This window comes from Cyprinus carpio, chromosome A16 (assembly GCF_018340385.1).
Source record: "Cyprinus carpio isolate SPL01 chromosome A16, ASM1834038v1, whole genome shotgun sequence".
NCBI classification, from domain to species: domain Eukaryota; kingdom Metazoa; phylum Chordata; class Actinopteri; order Cypriniformes; family Cyprinidae; genus Cyprinus; species Cyprinus carpio.
The window spans coordinates 7,020,939-7,036,762 of NC_056587.1; positions in this window are offsets into that span (position 1 = coordinate 7,020,939).

The window sequence follows — 15,824 nt, forward strand, 5'->3', positions numbered from 1 at the left end:
AGCATAAAAATGGCTGCCCACTGCTCCGGGTGTGTGTTCACAGTGTGTGTGTGTGTTCACTGCTCTGTGTGTGTGCACTTCGGATGGGTTAAATGCAGAGCACGAATTCTGAGTATGGGTAAACCATACTTGGCTGAATGTCACGTCACTAAATGTAATCTTTATTTTTATTTTGAATTATTACCTTATTTCATGAAAAGGGACATGGGCTTGCAGTAATGCCCATACAATGACTGTACAATAAACTGGCCAAATGCAACATAAAAAGGATGCATGAGCTGGAAGAAGGAAATTTGTTTTAAACATATGTTCATGCATTTAGATTAGCCAACTCTGAATCACCAAAGAGATGTGGATAAATAATATGTTAATTATAAATAAAGTATAAAAAACACTGGGCTATTTAGCCCACAATTATGGGCTAAAATTATGTAAAAATCAAAGTAGCTGATTTACATTAGCATTATAACAATGTTACAAACACATTTAAATAACATTAAATGGTAGATGCATAAAGATCTATTTCAAAAAGTGGCAATATATTGTTTGATTTATGTCCATATTGTTGAAGGCTATGTCTGAAATTATTTTTATTTTTTAAATTATTCTTCCTTATCAATATGCACCTATGCACTGTGTGATGCTGATTAGCCGATGTAAAACATCTAAACTTTTAAAATACAATTTATTGTACTAATTAACATTAGGTTGCATACTAGGTTAAAACTTTATTTCTCATGACATGATGGCACTGATCATAAGGCAAGATTAACTCCCGTCATTCATAATTTGAGATGTTACTGAAGACATCTGCAGCTCGTCAGATCCATTTTCAGTCCAGGCTGTCAAAAACAAGCCTTTTCAAACATCACTGCAAAATTCAACTGGAGTTCAAGCTATGCACAGGGCATTTGACACACTGTTCTATCCAATCATGTTTCCAAACACTGACACAAGCTGAAGAAATTTACAAACACTATCACTGTGATTCATTTGTGTCATTTACGCTAATAAAATATTGGGATTTAATTATGCATTGAATTTCATGGTGGGATACAGTGTGAAATAATCGTTTTAGAAATCTCTGCAGAAATCCTTTGTCTTGTGCAACTGTTGTGTTCCGTTTACAAAACTGCAATATACTGAAGTCTGGATGTCTGTGCTTCTTGGAGTACTGTTTATAGACAGTGATAGATAAAGATCGAGGGAGAGAGAAAGAGAGAGCATCCCCCTCATAGCTTCAACTCTCAATGGCTGTGAAGGGAGATAAACGTCAGTCCACCCCCAATTTATCTTTCTGTGAAAAAAATCACAAATTGGCCACCGAGGCATCTCACTCTGTCTCTTTAAATCATGTGGTAGCATGAATAAAAAATTACTTCACTGGCACACAGTTCTGGTTGGGACTAGTACATACACAGAAGAAGAAAAAAATTTCACAATCTGTTACCATGGTGACAGGGAAATGACAAAGGGTGTATTTCTAATGGATACAGTGCTTATGGTCACATTCAGATGCTATTCAGAGTCAAACACCCAGTAGTTCACACACTCAGACCTCTCAAACACATACTTTCACATTCATTATCCTCATCACCCTCATCATCTTCACTTCTAAGTAACATGCCATTTTACTGAGGCAATTAGTCAAGCTTATAAGTTGCACATTAAGAGTTCTTGTCATTTAATACATGTTGAAGTGCAAGCACCAAATTTCCTACTACAACTTTAATGAGCTATTTGCATCAAAAAGGGATGAAGTCATCAATACAGAAAGACTGACACTGACACTTGCGCACTAAGATCTAACATTTAAATGACAGAATAACTTTAAAAGGCTTACAAAAAAAGACGCCTTGTGCATTTAAGTAAATACCTTTAATTATATTGGCATGAGTCAATGCAACCATTACGCAAATAAAACACAACTGCAAGTCTTTTATCTTATCTAATGGGAATTTTTGTAATAACTACATGAATTCCTGTCGTCTACGCCCGGGATCAAATAGTTTCCTAAACGCATAAGAAATTGCAGCGCTTTTACACTGTCTCGTGTTACTTGCAATCATGCATGGACATGTTTCCGGATTGCACGGCATGCCGACTAATAAAACTGCAGAAAAACATAAGAAGAAAAAAACAACAACAATGACACCGTTATCTACAACAGTTAAGCATAATCGAGGAAGTTTTTAACTTACCTTTTAAAGAAAAGTTACTAGTGGTACACCAGACTGACCGCCACTTCCGGAGGATAAGAAAACTGCGAAATTCACAACTACGATATGTATCCGCGCGGCATCTTGTCAATCAAAAAATAATAACAAACAAAAGAGACTGTCTTCTCTCGAAAAATTTAAGTTAGGTATTAACGTAACACACCTCCAAACAATAAAACTGGATACAATTAAATATTGAAACAAACAGCTATTATTCGACATACAACGCTTAAATGAAGTAATCAGTGCTGAGTCAGAAACGAGTGCTGAAGATGCGCTGCCCTCGCGCTCACTGCGCGAGCAAACGGTGCCGTTGGGCGCGTGGGCTCTGCGAGCGCTTCACAGACGCAACTGGAAGTGGCCTTCACCAATCAGCGGGGGAATTACCACGTACGTCACCCGTAGAGGCGGGGCTACACCAGGTTTGAGAGCACCTTTTCCGTGACGTCGCCGCATTCTTAGATATTCGCCAAGTGTGTGCAAACAAAGGAGCTCTTGGTACAAACATACATACATACAAACATATGACATTAAGAACAGAAAGAACATTAAAATACACTAAGAAAAAAATAGTAATACTAATGTGGAATACATCTGGAACAGGGGGCATATTACAGAAAGATCCTAACTTTAAAATCTTATCTGTTTGGTAACCATGGTAACTAATTTCAGTTAGGACCACATTTAGGACAAAACCTATTACAGGACAGCTTTTCCTAAGTGTGTGATATTATCTTCACTACAGGTAGGAAGGGGGTTTCTTAATTTTAGGACAACCCCACAGCTGTCCTAACTTCAAAATTATTTGAAGGCTAACGGACAAACCGCTTACAATTGCGCTGTCAAACAATGCGATGCTACTACATTTATTAATAACGGAAAATGAAGAACAGAGATGTTTCATGGTAGAAAGACTCTCGGAGGACCCTGAAGATGTGTTACATTTTGATGAAAAACTCTTAACATTATGCAACATTACCTATATTACAGTTACCAGGAACTGCAACCAGCATTACAGAGACCAACAAAGCGTCATTTAGCTATAATGCAGTTTAAGATTTCCTAACTAGAGATAAGACACGATTTTGTAAAATAGTATTAAGAATCCCAAATCAAGTTAAGATTTGCTTCTGTAATACGAATTTCTGAAAAATCCTAATGTAACATATCACATAATAAGCAGTTCGACATCTTTAAGGGGGTCATCGGATGCTATATGCACTTTTACAAGTTGTTTTAACATAAATGTGTGTACACACAACCACCCTATAATGATAAAAATCCACCCAGGGTTTATATATATATATAAATCTCGTTAAATCATTTCTCCTGTCTGTGGCCTCGTTTACACTGCTCTTGATGCCCAATTCAGATTTGTTGCCTATATCCGATTTTTTTTTTTGTTGGCTGTCCGTTTACACATTCTTTCAACTGTGACCCATATCCGATTCATGTGTTTACACTTGCAGTACCCTCTGAATCATCGCGTATGCGTTGTTGTCATTTACCGCCTCCACATGTGCTTTCTCATGCAAATAATGTGACTTGTGCTGACAAAAAGAGTCACAAGAGCAACTAAAAATGGAATTCTCCATTAAAAGACCTTCAAAATGATTTATGATTTGTTGGAATCGACACACAGACAGGCCCCTCCCGCAATAGTTTGATTGACATTGGCGTTTCAGCACAGACTGTACTGACCCGCCCTGAGTGAGCTGTCATCAGTCCGCCATTCTTTCACCGCCGGAGCAGATGTACACAAGAATGGCTCCTTAGCGATTGAGGTGTTTTGTTGTTGGATGTAATAATGAACATAGCAGTCATCATTTACTCCCAACATCTGAGCCGCTGAAGACGGAGTGTATTATGTTTGTTTTTAAAGAGAATGAGCCCCCGATCTACCTAAATGCATCTATGCTTGCACGAATCATTCGTGATCCAGCTTCACCAACAGAAGAAGTGAATATAAGGGTTTTTAATGAATTTATGCAAATCACCTTTCCTAATAATGTGCTAATTAACAAGTTTCAGGAGGAATGCGGCTAAAGTAAACAGTCCCTCAGAGCGCGGCTGGAAGAGAGGGGCGGGGTCAGCAGAGCTCATTTGCATTTAAAAGAAAATGCTATAAAACGGCTTGCTCTGAAAAGAGCTGTTTTTGACAGGGTAAAAAGGGTGTTGTTTTACACTACCGTTGAGAAATTTTAACCAAACTATGTGACTTTTCATTAAGACCTTGGAGAATCATATCAACTTGTGAAAAATGGGCATCCGATGACCCCTTTAAATAGGCTATTTGGTGATGGATGTTGGTCAATGTGAAGGTCATTCAAAAGTCACTTTGTATAAAAACAACTTTTAATATATGCCATTATTCTGTGGATTTTCCTAGACTTTTGGTGCCTTTTGACACATTTTCTGATGGACCATAAATGGGCAAAAAGACCCTCTAATGCAGCGATTCCCTACCACTGGTACCCTGGATGGTACTACTAACTGGATGCTCAAAGGTGTTCATTCAAAAATGAAGATTCTGTCATCATTTAATCACCCTCAAATTGTTACAAACCTGTAAAAGATATTTTGAAGAACAGGGCCATCCTTAGGGTGGTACAACTGCTTGACGGGGCCCTGTGGCGAAAGGACTGAGGGGGACCTCAAAATCTTGCTTTTTATTTTTAGTTAGTTTGTTTATTGTAGTTAAATTTTTAGAAAAGAAAACATGTATTTTTGTGTTAGTCATGTCTCTGGCTGCTGTATGTGGATTTAGACAGATTTCAGAAACTCACAAAATGTTCTCCAAATATTTGTGCTCAGAACTGTCAAAACCTGTTCTGACATTCTCATTGGTCTCATTAAAAGCAGAGGTGAGAGAAAACTTAATTAGTCTGTTTGTCAACCACAGCATTGATTGTTTTTGTTTTTAAATATGAATCATTATAATAATAGCAGTTTTAGTCCTATTCATGAAGGTGCTGAAGGTTTGGGGTCGAAAAATGTGTGGAAACTCTGCGATTACACATTATTTACACATAAAATGTATGAAGTTTCATTTTCATTTATGATGTTTCTGTGATGGTTTGGTAACCTCAACTGGACAGCAGTTGACACAGCAAACATGTTATTTTGAATTGCACATCTTCTGTGTTATACACGCCCACTTCTTCCTATGTCACTATGACAACAGCAGTAAGTCACTAAGAAGAAGTGGCCAAATCTTCAGAGACTTAATTATCAGATAATTAACCTAAATAACTGCAGAGTATTCAAGAGCATCCAGGCCTTTAGTTTAATGTCAAACCCAATCAGCAGCAGTTAATAAAATCCAAATAATACATGAGTATCGCTTTGCGTCTTTCATCAGTTTGGTGTTGCCTGCAATGGATGCTAAAGTAAAAACAGCAGAGGACCGTTGAAGGTATCGTTAGTCATAGTCGGACATGCTGTGTATTATGGGGGTGTGTTCACCAAGCTGTGCATATTTTTAGCACATTCCTGGGGTAATACACACACCCTCATCATTGAGAGTGCTTATGCGGACAGAGTATTCATTCATGTGAAGTGGGTTTGTGCGTGACTGCACTAAAATGTGTGGGCTTCCACCAGATACTAGATGCAAACAATAATCGTACAGCAATCGTCTTACATTTTGCATCCTCTATCACCAAAAAATGTTCCAAACCACACCGTTTGATGAAGCTCTTAAACTGGAGAAATGTAGTTTGTGGAGTGTTCATCTAAGCAAACATTACACCATCTTTGTTTTTGAAAATATTTATATTTATCACATTTAATGACACTACATTTTGTATATCAATACAAATTCTCTAAAGCAGTGGTTCTCAAGGGAGCTGGAGCCTACTGATGTACAGGACTTTGTTTTTTTTAATTTCAGTTGACAGAAGATTTTTTAAAAAAAGCAATTCTGCCACCTAGCGGTCAGTGTGTTAAAAACAGAAGTCAAGTTAAAAGCAATAGCATTTCTTCACCGTCACCTTGGAAAAAATAGATGAGCTCTTTTTATTTTTGCTTCCTTTTTGTTAAGTTTGAAATTTTGCAACATTTTCATCAAAATGCGGGATGTCTAAATCCAGTTTAAAAACCGGATTTGTGTAATTGTCTAATTGTTTTAGCTATAATAATTAAACTATAAAGTAAGTATAAATAATTAATATTACATTTTGGGAGAATTAATGGGGAAAAAAGATGTTTAAAAAGGTTAATCTCATGTTACACCTAAAACATTTGTGCCATCTATTGCTTTAGTGTCATGGATCACCAAGTGATATGTGTAATGCGCCAAATTACTGTCATAAAGCTGCAATCAAAATTATTCAATCCCCTTTGCACTAGAGTTTAGGGTTCTTTATTCCCATTCTTTTTTTTTTTTTTTTTTTTTAAATCTGTAAAAAATCCTTTAAAAGGAACCTCATTATTGATTTTTTGGAGCTCAAGCATCCAACTACAGGAGGTCTCTGACATCCTTCTTAAAGGGGTCATATGATGTGATTTCAAGTTTTCCTTTCTCTTTGGAGTGTTACAAGCTCTTGGTGCATAAAGACGATCTGTAAAGTTGCAAAGACTAAAGTCTCAAATCCTAAGAGATATTCTTTATAAAAGTTAAGAGTCAACCACTCCTACCTAAAGTGGCTCGTTCTAACACATCTCCATATGTCTACGCTTGCATAACGCTGCCCAAATGTTAATGCAAACTTTTATTCTCGCTGTTTCTGCCGTGGCCATGTTGTGGAGTCGCTGTGTTTCATTGAAGTGAAACTTTGATTGGCCTTCCAAAAGAGGACACAACCAGAAATCAGTGGTTCAACACTGTTCCAGAACAGTTCAACCCAAATATTCAGATGTGTGCAGCGCATTTTGCGGAGGATGAGGACTGTTTCCTGTGAGAGTAGCCTACAATGCCAGTGTCTGTTTCTATAAAGTCCAACTTTGCAAGGACAGTCTGGTGCTTCTGACTCACAGCCTGTAAGTACGTTTGCATATTTAAATAATTTGCCACTGATGATTCAAATGCAAGTTTGGAGCAATAGAGTAGCACTTGTTGTTTGTCGTTTCTCTGATCACAAATGCAGACATGGTTTTATGTTTATGCGGCACGATACGCAACGCAATGTGTAAAAAAGACAGTTTTGTCTCATCGTGCCGGGACACACGGCATCACAGTATGTTAAGGGGCGTAACATTTTCGTCATATGCTTGAGGCAATCGGCCAATCACAATGCACTTGATAGCTGGCCAGTATGGGTAAAATTCATTTTTTGGAACGATGAGCTTTGTAAAAATCGACATATTTCGGAAAGGCGGGGCATAGAGGAGAAACAATAATGTACAGTATGTGGAAAATAATGTGTTTTTTGAACCTTAACACATTGCATTACACCAGATAACACAAAATAATGTTCTTTTTAGCAATGTCATATGACCCCTTTAAAATGTCTATAAATGTAACTTTCAAATTATAATTGGTTTTCTACTAATCGTGTCTTTTTCTTCTTTTCATTTTTTTTAAGTACATGTGTGACCAGCTCTGGCCAGCCTAGCCGAGGATTCGTCTCTACTCTTCTCCACTGAGCAAACAAGTGACATATTGAAGTTATAAATTCATATTGAGATAATGCCAAGTTCTGTTATGAAACCCTTATCAAACTGATGATATTCACAGCATTAAACTACTTGGCACAAGCTGATTGGTTCATGTCGCATACGCAGCCAATGAGCTTGCTGCTTTACATTTAAATGGCTGGTTAGCATTCACTAGAGCATTTTGCAGTGTGCTTTCAGAGTTTCTCTATAATCCTCCACCTTCCCCAGCACCACCTGTATAGATCTACTGCGGGTTTTTATTTATGCTATTTGTACAGCAACAGCAGTATATCTTAAATACTCACAGCACCGTATCAGCTTATGAATGGGCTGAAGCAAGTTCCTACTAGCTTTGCAGCAGCAATAAACAGTATAAACAGTATGTGTGAATGCAACAGTTCAAAGACTGCAGTTATACGCACAGAACAACTTTTATTTTCCAGCTTTTATGAAAAATTACTTAGTAACAAGTGTCATGGAAAAACATTCTAGGTAGACTGCCCTGAGAAGGTCACTTAAAATTGCAGTCTCTTTCTATAAACGGCCAACAATGGCTGAAATGCATGTCATTCTTCACCTTTCTGAACGCTGAGGTGTCAGACTCTAGAATGAAAGGATTTGTGTAACCAAACGCTCAAGGACAACCAGTGGGCCAACACTTTCTGCTGTGAGACATGCTTTTATCTAGTTTGAAAGAGGTTCAGATGATGAAATGAAAAGAATTCTGTTCTAAGTGTAGTGATTTCGTGCAAGAAGTTTATACAACTTCCTTCTTTAGTCAACAAAAAATGCAGCATGTCAATGAATTTGACATGATGAACCTCTGGGCTCGTACACCCCAAAGCCCGCCACTTGCGTGAATAGATCTTCACGATGGGCATCGCAAAACATACAGTATAGGCCTACTTGAAAAATTACATACACAGTAGCCACATGTCTTCTCAGTTAACAAAATAAGACTGGCAGAATTTTAATCTGTACATTGTATAAAGTCTGCATACAATTCTCTGCCTTTGATACAGTATATGCCTTCTGGTCGTTCATTTTTCACCCCTAGAGGGGATAGGTCTACATTTTATCCACACTTCTGGTCAGACTGGACGAATCCCAATTCTGACAGTAGATGGTGATGTAAGTTTTGTTCATGGCATTAAAAATGTGTTACAGATTTTAGGTATATGTTTATAAGTGTCCAATCAACAGTTTTATTTTAATGTCAGCTAAACTCACTGCCACTCTTACAGATTTCTTTCAGACAATTGCATTAAAAAATTGCACGACATTATGACATTTGTTGGACTAAGAAGATAATGGAATTAAGGCATAGGCCTACTAAAAATTTGTTGTAATAGATAACTGAAATGCATCCAAAATGACAACTTATAATGCCTGTAGATTGTTTAAATTAATTTTTATTGACTAAATGAATTGTTAAATTGCTACATTGCTAAATTAATGTGTCATGGATTTGTTTTTTCTCATTGTTTCTCTCTCCTCTCATTACTGCTAGTAATAGTTGACCCGCTACTCCTGACTTCCCCTGACAAGTTTCTTGGCTTTTGATAACTACCAGTTCTGTGTCCACCAAGAGTGCCAGTGCAAGGCAGGCTGCCTTTGTTCACTTCAGGAAGAAAATAGAGTGTCTGAATCTACTTTTACTCTTGGGTCCTGTTTCACTGACATAATGTAGCTTGTTATTAACTTAAGTTGTTATAAACTTTTTGTATGTATTTTTACTGTTCATTTTACATTATGTACGTTTCTATAGTTAATTTTTAATGATGGCTTTTTCATTCTTTAAAATAATCTACATTACAAGATAAAAAATTATATTAATGCACTGTGGCGCCATCTTGTGTTCGTTTGCATTAGTGTGCCCAAAACAATTGCATGTTTCAATATTGCAACAAATAAATGCATGTTAGAATTGATCTTAAAATTATTAAATGTGTATCGATTGATATTTAGGATGTCTGTCATGGCAAGTGTCGATTAAGATACACAGTATGCATAAAAAAAGAAGTATAGACTACTTAGTATAGCGCTAAAATCAGGAGTAAGGTTGGCTGCCTGTGGTGTACTTTATACATGCATTGTGCAAAATTTCATTATTAATTATTATATATAGATAAACATTAAGTTATAGATAAACAGTTTATGAATACAACAGTAAACATTTTTATTGTGTATGAAGAAGAAAACTGCATAATATGGTTCACTGTGAGTATCAATAAGACATATTGCAACAGTTATGAAAGTGACAAGAAAAAATGTCTGATAGAAAAAATGTCTGATAGAAAAAACGTCTGATAGAAGGTCACTCTGTTAAATTTTCGAAAAACATTTCATTCTCCCTCTATAAACCTTCAACGATGGCTAAAAAAAAAAAAAAAAAAACCCAGATTGCTGTCATTCTTTAGCTTTCTGAATGCAGAGGTGGCGCAGACGCTAGGAGAATGAAAGAATGTGTGTTTGCAAATGCTCAAGGACACATAGCTGCTGTGAGACATGCTTTTCACTTGTTTGAAAGAGGTTCAGAAGCAGAAATATAAAGAAAGCCACTCTCAGTGAAGCTAAGGTCATTCAGGTACCTTTAAAATTGAAAATGAAAGGACAGACTCAGAAATCTGTGAACTATCTGCACCAACAGAGCTACAGATAAATTATTTTATTCATAATCGTACTGATGTTAATATTTGGAGGACAAAGGTGCACCTATATTTTAGAGGGGGGGCGCCGTAGTTCTCTGCTCAATCTTTGAAAGAGATGTATGTATTTTGTTTGTGAAGGGAGTTGTCTGGATTCCAAAATGCATAAACATTTTTTATTACATTTTGTTCAACATTTATTTAGTTTATGTTTTGGTTCTTTGATGATGCCGCCACACAAGAACAGGAGCAGAAGCACTGGAAGGCTGTACTCCTGGGGATCGGTATGATGGAAATACAGTATAGCGGGATATCAGGAGATGTGGGAGCTGTAGGGATATTCTCTTGGAATATCATCTTTAATCATCTTCTTACTGTAAGAACACACAGATTATAAATCACAGGATTTTTACAGTGAAAATCTTGTGCTTTCTCTCTGTCCTTGTCCCAACCCTGCTTGACTAAAAAATAAGTTACCCAACCAACAGAATGAAAGGCGGAGGACAAGAAGAGAAGAAAAAGCATGTGTGATTTCTATAAGCTGAATGCACAGTTTAACCACACCAGAAATGAAAAAAGAAGAATACATTTACATACATACACACACACACACACACACACACATATATAAATATTTACAACATTTAATTTTAAATGGTGGTAAGATGTGTCTTACAATTTAGCAGTACTCACTCAGGCAACACTGATCCACCAAAGCCAAAGTGTTGATGTCCCTTAATGACTGCAGGGATTTATTCGTTCTGATAACTGGAAATCATCTTTCCATAAGCCTGCTGGCTTTGCTCTTCATGATGCCTCTTTGGGGAGACTATGTTGTCCCTTGTGTAAAATTGAAAATCAATAAGAGTGTAGGTTACGTTACACTTAAATTTCTTTATGCTTCATGTACTTAAACATGATAACAAAATTCTCTTCTTTATTACATAGGGTTCAATTTTAAATGCAGTATACTAGAATATTCTCACCTTGGAATATAGAGTCCAGTGATGCTGAAAGGTTGGCTCAAGGGAGTCTGAGTGGAGAAGGGTGGGTTTCTTCTTTCATGCTTTCCTGACCAGTGCTCTAGCATACAAGCTGAAGGGTGGGCATTTGTTTGAGCCTGATTCTGGTGGATCAAAGGACTGCAAATTCTGGGCAGGTGGATGCCATCATGCAAATCGCACCTGCTACCGTAGGCTTGGATCCCTACACTGTTCATAGTATTGAATCTACCAACAGCCACATGAAACCACAGGGTGACACTTTATCCAAGTCCGAACTCCATGAAAGCTCAGTTGAAGCCTTTGTTGTGTTTAAGGGATTTGGTGATACGAGATGCTCATTAGACGTGCCTCACTGACAGATCGCACTTAATCCTACTGCTAAGCCCTTAAACTCACTTATAAATTCCAAATATAATGCAAAAGTTGTCTTTGAACAAATTAGGCTGGTGTCAGTTCGCGTCGGTAGGTTTTAACGGTTACACTCAAAGCTAATTATGCAAATTCAAAAGTAAATGTATTCCTAATGAATAATGCAAGAAATCAATAGCCCCCAGAGAGCAATCAAAGCTCCGAATGTAAAGTCTGCTGTGCTGCGGCTGGGCCTCTGACTGCAGAAAGTTCAGTGCTTGAATTCAATAGACAGGCTGAAACCAGAGCAGGCTATCAGAGAAACAGAGATCTAGGCTACTGCAGTGAGTGTAAAACCATCTCTGGTTTCAGCAGCTATCTGTGAACTGTGAATTGAGCACATGCTGTGGAAAAGTCGAGTAGTTTACACATAGGGTTCAACAAAAATGACATTTCTCATTGTTTACATAACTTCATATTATTCCAAACCCATACGTATTCCATTCATCTTTGGAACACAAATGAAACAATTGTAAATATTTTCTCATAATTTTTGTTCATTCAAGGCCATGCGACCAAGAATATTTTTTCAGTACCTTTTTCGGTACCCTAGGTCTGCTGGCTGGGCGGGAGTCTTGCAGTTATTTTTAAGACAATTGTACACTTTTACCTTCTGATTGTACTTTTAAATCTCAGTTAATTATGTTGACTTCTTTAAAATATATGTAATGTGCTTTGATTTATAGACCCCAATCTTTCATGGGATTTTTAAATGTATTAGTCATTTGACTTTTTACAATGTGTTTCTGGTTGAACTCATGAGCATGGTCATATGTTTGACTTTGGGGTTCTCTCTTGGTGTAAAGATTGCTGATACTTTTTTTTTTTTTTTTAAATAAGACTGTTCTTTTTAGCTCTAACTCTAACATAAGACTGTTCTTTTTAGCTCTAACTTTCCATGTGGTGTTCTAGGAAAAAACGTTTCTACCTCTGTTGTATCTTGTGTAGTTGCACAGCTTGTAGATATTCAGTGGTTTTTGAGGTCTCCGCTTTAATAACCTGTATAAGTTTAGAAGAGTTGGTCAACCAGTTTAACTCTTCTTGTTCAGATATTTTAGATATCTTGTTCAGATATTTTAGGCTTCTTTCAAAATCAGGGGAAAAAGATCAAATTGCTGCCCTAGTTGAACAGTACAGTAGGAGGGCTGAATCTAAATGGCTCAAAGATAAATTACAGGTCTCTTATGAGATTTTGAAGAACATTTGAGTGAGTATCAAAGAGCTGTTAAATTAGCTATATTGGGTAATTTTTCTGGCATTTTCTCCAGAAACTGTCATAATTCGTGAGTTCTTTTCTCTACTGTAAATGCTTTGCTCCACCCTGTTGCTACGCCATAACTCCCTCCTTCTGTTGACATGTGTAAAGAGTTCATAAACCTTTTCATTTGGTAAGATTGATGAAATTAGATATCAGATTTCATCTGTTAGCAATGCTTTTATTGCTTCTGTTGTCCCTCCTAATCAATTGACCTGTTTTATGCCTGTTTCTCTGCAGCAGCTTAAAGATATAATTCCTCATATGAAGGCTACCAGGTCTCCAGGAGATGTGATTCCTTCTTTGTTTAAGCAGGTGCTTGATTCCATTGGTCTAAAGTATTTTGTCTATTGTGAATTTTAGTTGGACATCTGGTGTTGTTCCGGCTAGTTTTAAGCATACAGTTATTCAGCCCCTTTCAAAAAAAAAAAAAAAAAAAAAAAAAAAAAATTGGCTTAGACCCCTTTGACATAACTAGTCCCCCCGCCCCATTTTGAAATATGCCTTTTTTTAATCTAAGATAAACACCCTCTTGTGTGTGGGGTTTCTCAGGGTACCCATTCTGACGGCACCCATTCACTGCAGAGGATCCATTAGAGAGCAAGTGATGTAACGCTGAATGCTTGGTGGGTAGATTTTCAGCAAATTTTCATTTTCGGGTGAACTATTCCTTTAAGAATCTAGCAATAACATTTTTATGGCATTATTTTTAAGCATATTCAAACTAAACTAAAGTTACTTTCCATTTGCCTGTACTCAAGACACTATTCTGATAGTATAAAAAAACATTGCCTTGTTCTCTCCTTAATTTTCCATCCAGTGTAATATCAGCAGAAGTAAGAGAGAAAATGATCCTTACTCTTGAAAAACAGTCAGCTTAATTCATTTTTGTGTGTGTTTCAAGTGATTGAAAAAGAATGCAGACCTGTTCACAATAGTCACATATTGCATTTTGCCATCATAATGAGTAGAAGCTCCACGGTTCATTCAGTTAGCTTTAATGCTAGAAAATTCTTTTTAAAGGCTTGTGTGCTTGTTTGATATATCCTTAAGGTTTCTAAATTTATTCCCACCTAGTGACTAACTCATCATCACTGCTCTCCATTTAAAACAATGGGAGAGCTGTCCATGGTCCTGAAACGCTTCACTTCCACAATTCTGTCTTTGTATGAACATCATTTCATTGTATCCCATATCATACATTACATAAAACATACATTTAATCTATCCTGTTGTTTTTGAAGATGTACACTGCTGATGAAGAACTCCCACTCACTATCTTTGCATAAATATTTGCCCAGTGGTGTTCAGTCAAAATGTGAACGCACCAATCAATATATCAGACCCTGTCCAGATGCACTGCCAACTGCTTGCCAAGCACTTCCACTGACCGGCCTTATTTATAAGGCTGTGTTGAGCAATATATTCAGTATTACACCTTTAATTGGGATCCTCAAGGGACCTTGTCACAGGTTTCGAGAAAAGCCGAGATTTAGCACACACACCAAATTTAAGTTCAGTGACCAATTACTGCCCTCCTCTTCAGAGGGGTTGCTGTATTACATCTCCTACTGTTGTATTATGAATGTAGTGTGGTGACTCCCTTGGTTGCTTGTTAATACTCAACTATGGAGAACAGGTTTCATTAGCTTGTGTCAGAATATACTGCTGCAGGCAATTAGAGGCTGTTTTAAACGTCAAGGCTGCAGCAGTGCATCATCTTACTAATGAACATCAACAGGTATAGGCTAAAATACACAAAAGAAACTATTTAAATGTGCTTAAGTGATTAACCTATCAAGAACAGAGGAACACCATGGAGGCTCTTTGATGGAGCATAAGCAAACCTCTCCTGCCTAATGTGTTGCATTTGCACTCCACAATCCCAGAATCGGATAAAATTATTTATTAAAGACCTGTCTGTGTTACACATCCATGGATGAAAAATTGGTGTTAATTAAAACATATAAATGCTCTCTGGACAGATCCCAGACATTTCTAGAGTTAAAGCTGAGGATATATATGATCTCAAAGCAGAAACCAGGTCACAGCTGCATTCTTTGTCAAAAAAAGAAAAGTTTTTAACAGCATAAAACCAACAAAGTCTGAAAGAGTTCATTTGGAATGAAAGAAGCTGAACAAGCACGCAATGCCTTATTCAGGGGAAGTGAAGGTCTGTGTGTGGGATTGAAATGAATAGTATGGAAAGAGAAGACATGCAATTGTGAATAGATGAGAAATTACATAAACCTCATATCCTTATATATAGTACATATGCAAAGAGGATCTTTGTCATCCTGAAAATATTTTTTGTTTGTCTGACATCATCACAGCTCTCCATTCAGAACAGTCAAAAATCAAATTAAACTTTTATGATGGTTTTAAATGCTAATTGAATGGTCAGTTACAAATATACTGCAGTTATAAAACAGTGCTTTAGAGTAGTTTTAGGTCAAGTGGGACACTTTTTTAAGACTGTTCAACTGATCAAGCTGGCTAGGGCTGGTGGACAATCTTGAACTAACAACCAAAAATCCAGCTACTATGTTCAAAACCAAAAATTTAAGTGGACATAATTTTCGTGCAGGTACATACTTTGTCACTTATTATAGAAGAAGAAGATTTGCTCTAAATATAATGTATTGTATTTAATATGCACCCTCATTTGCTATAAATCTACAATTACTGTCCC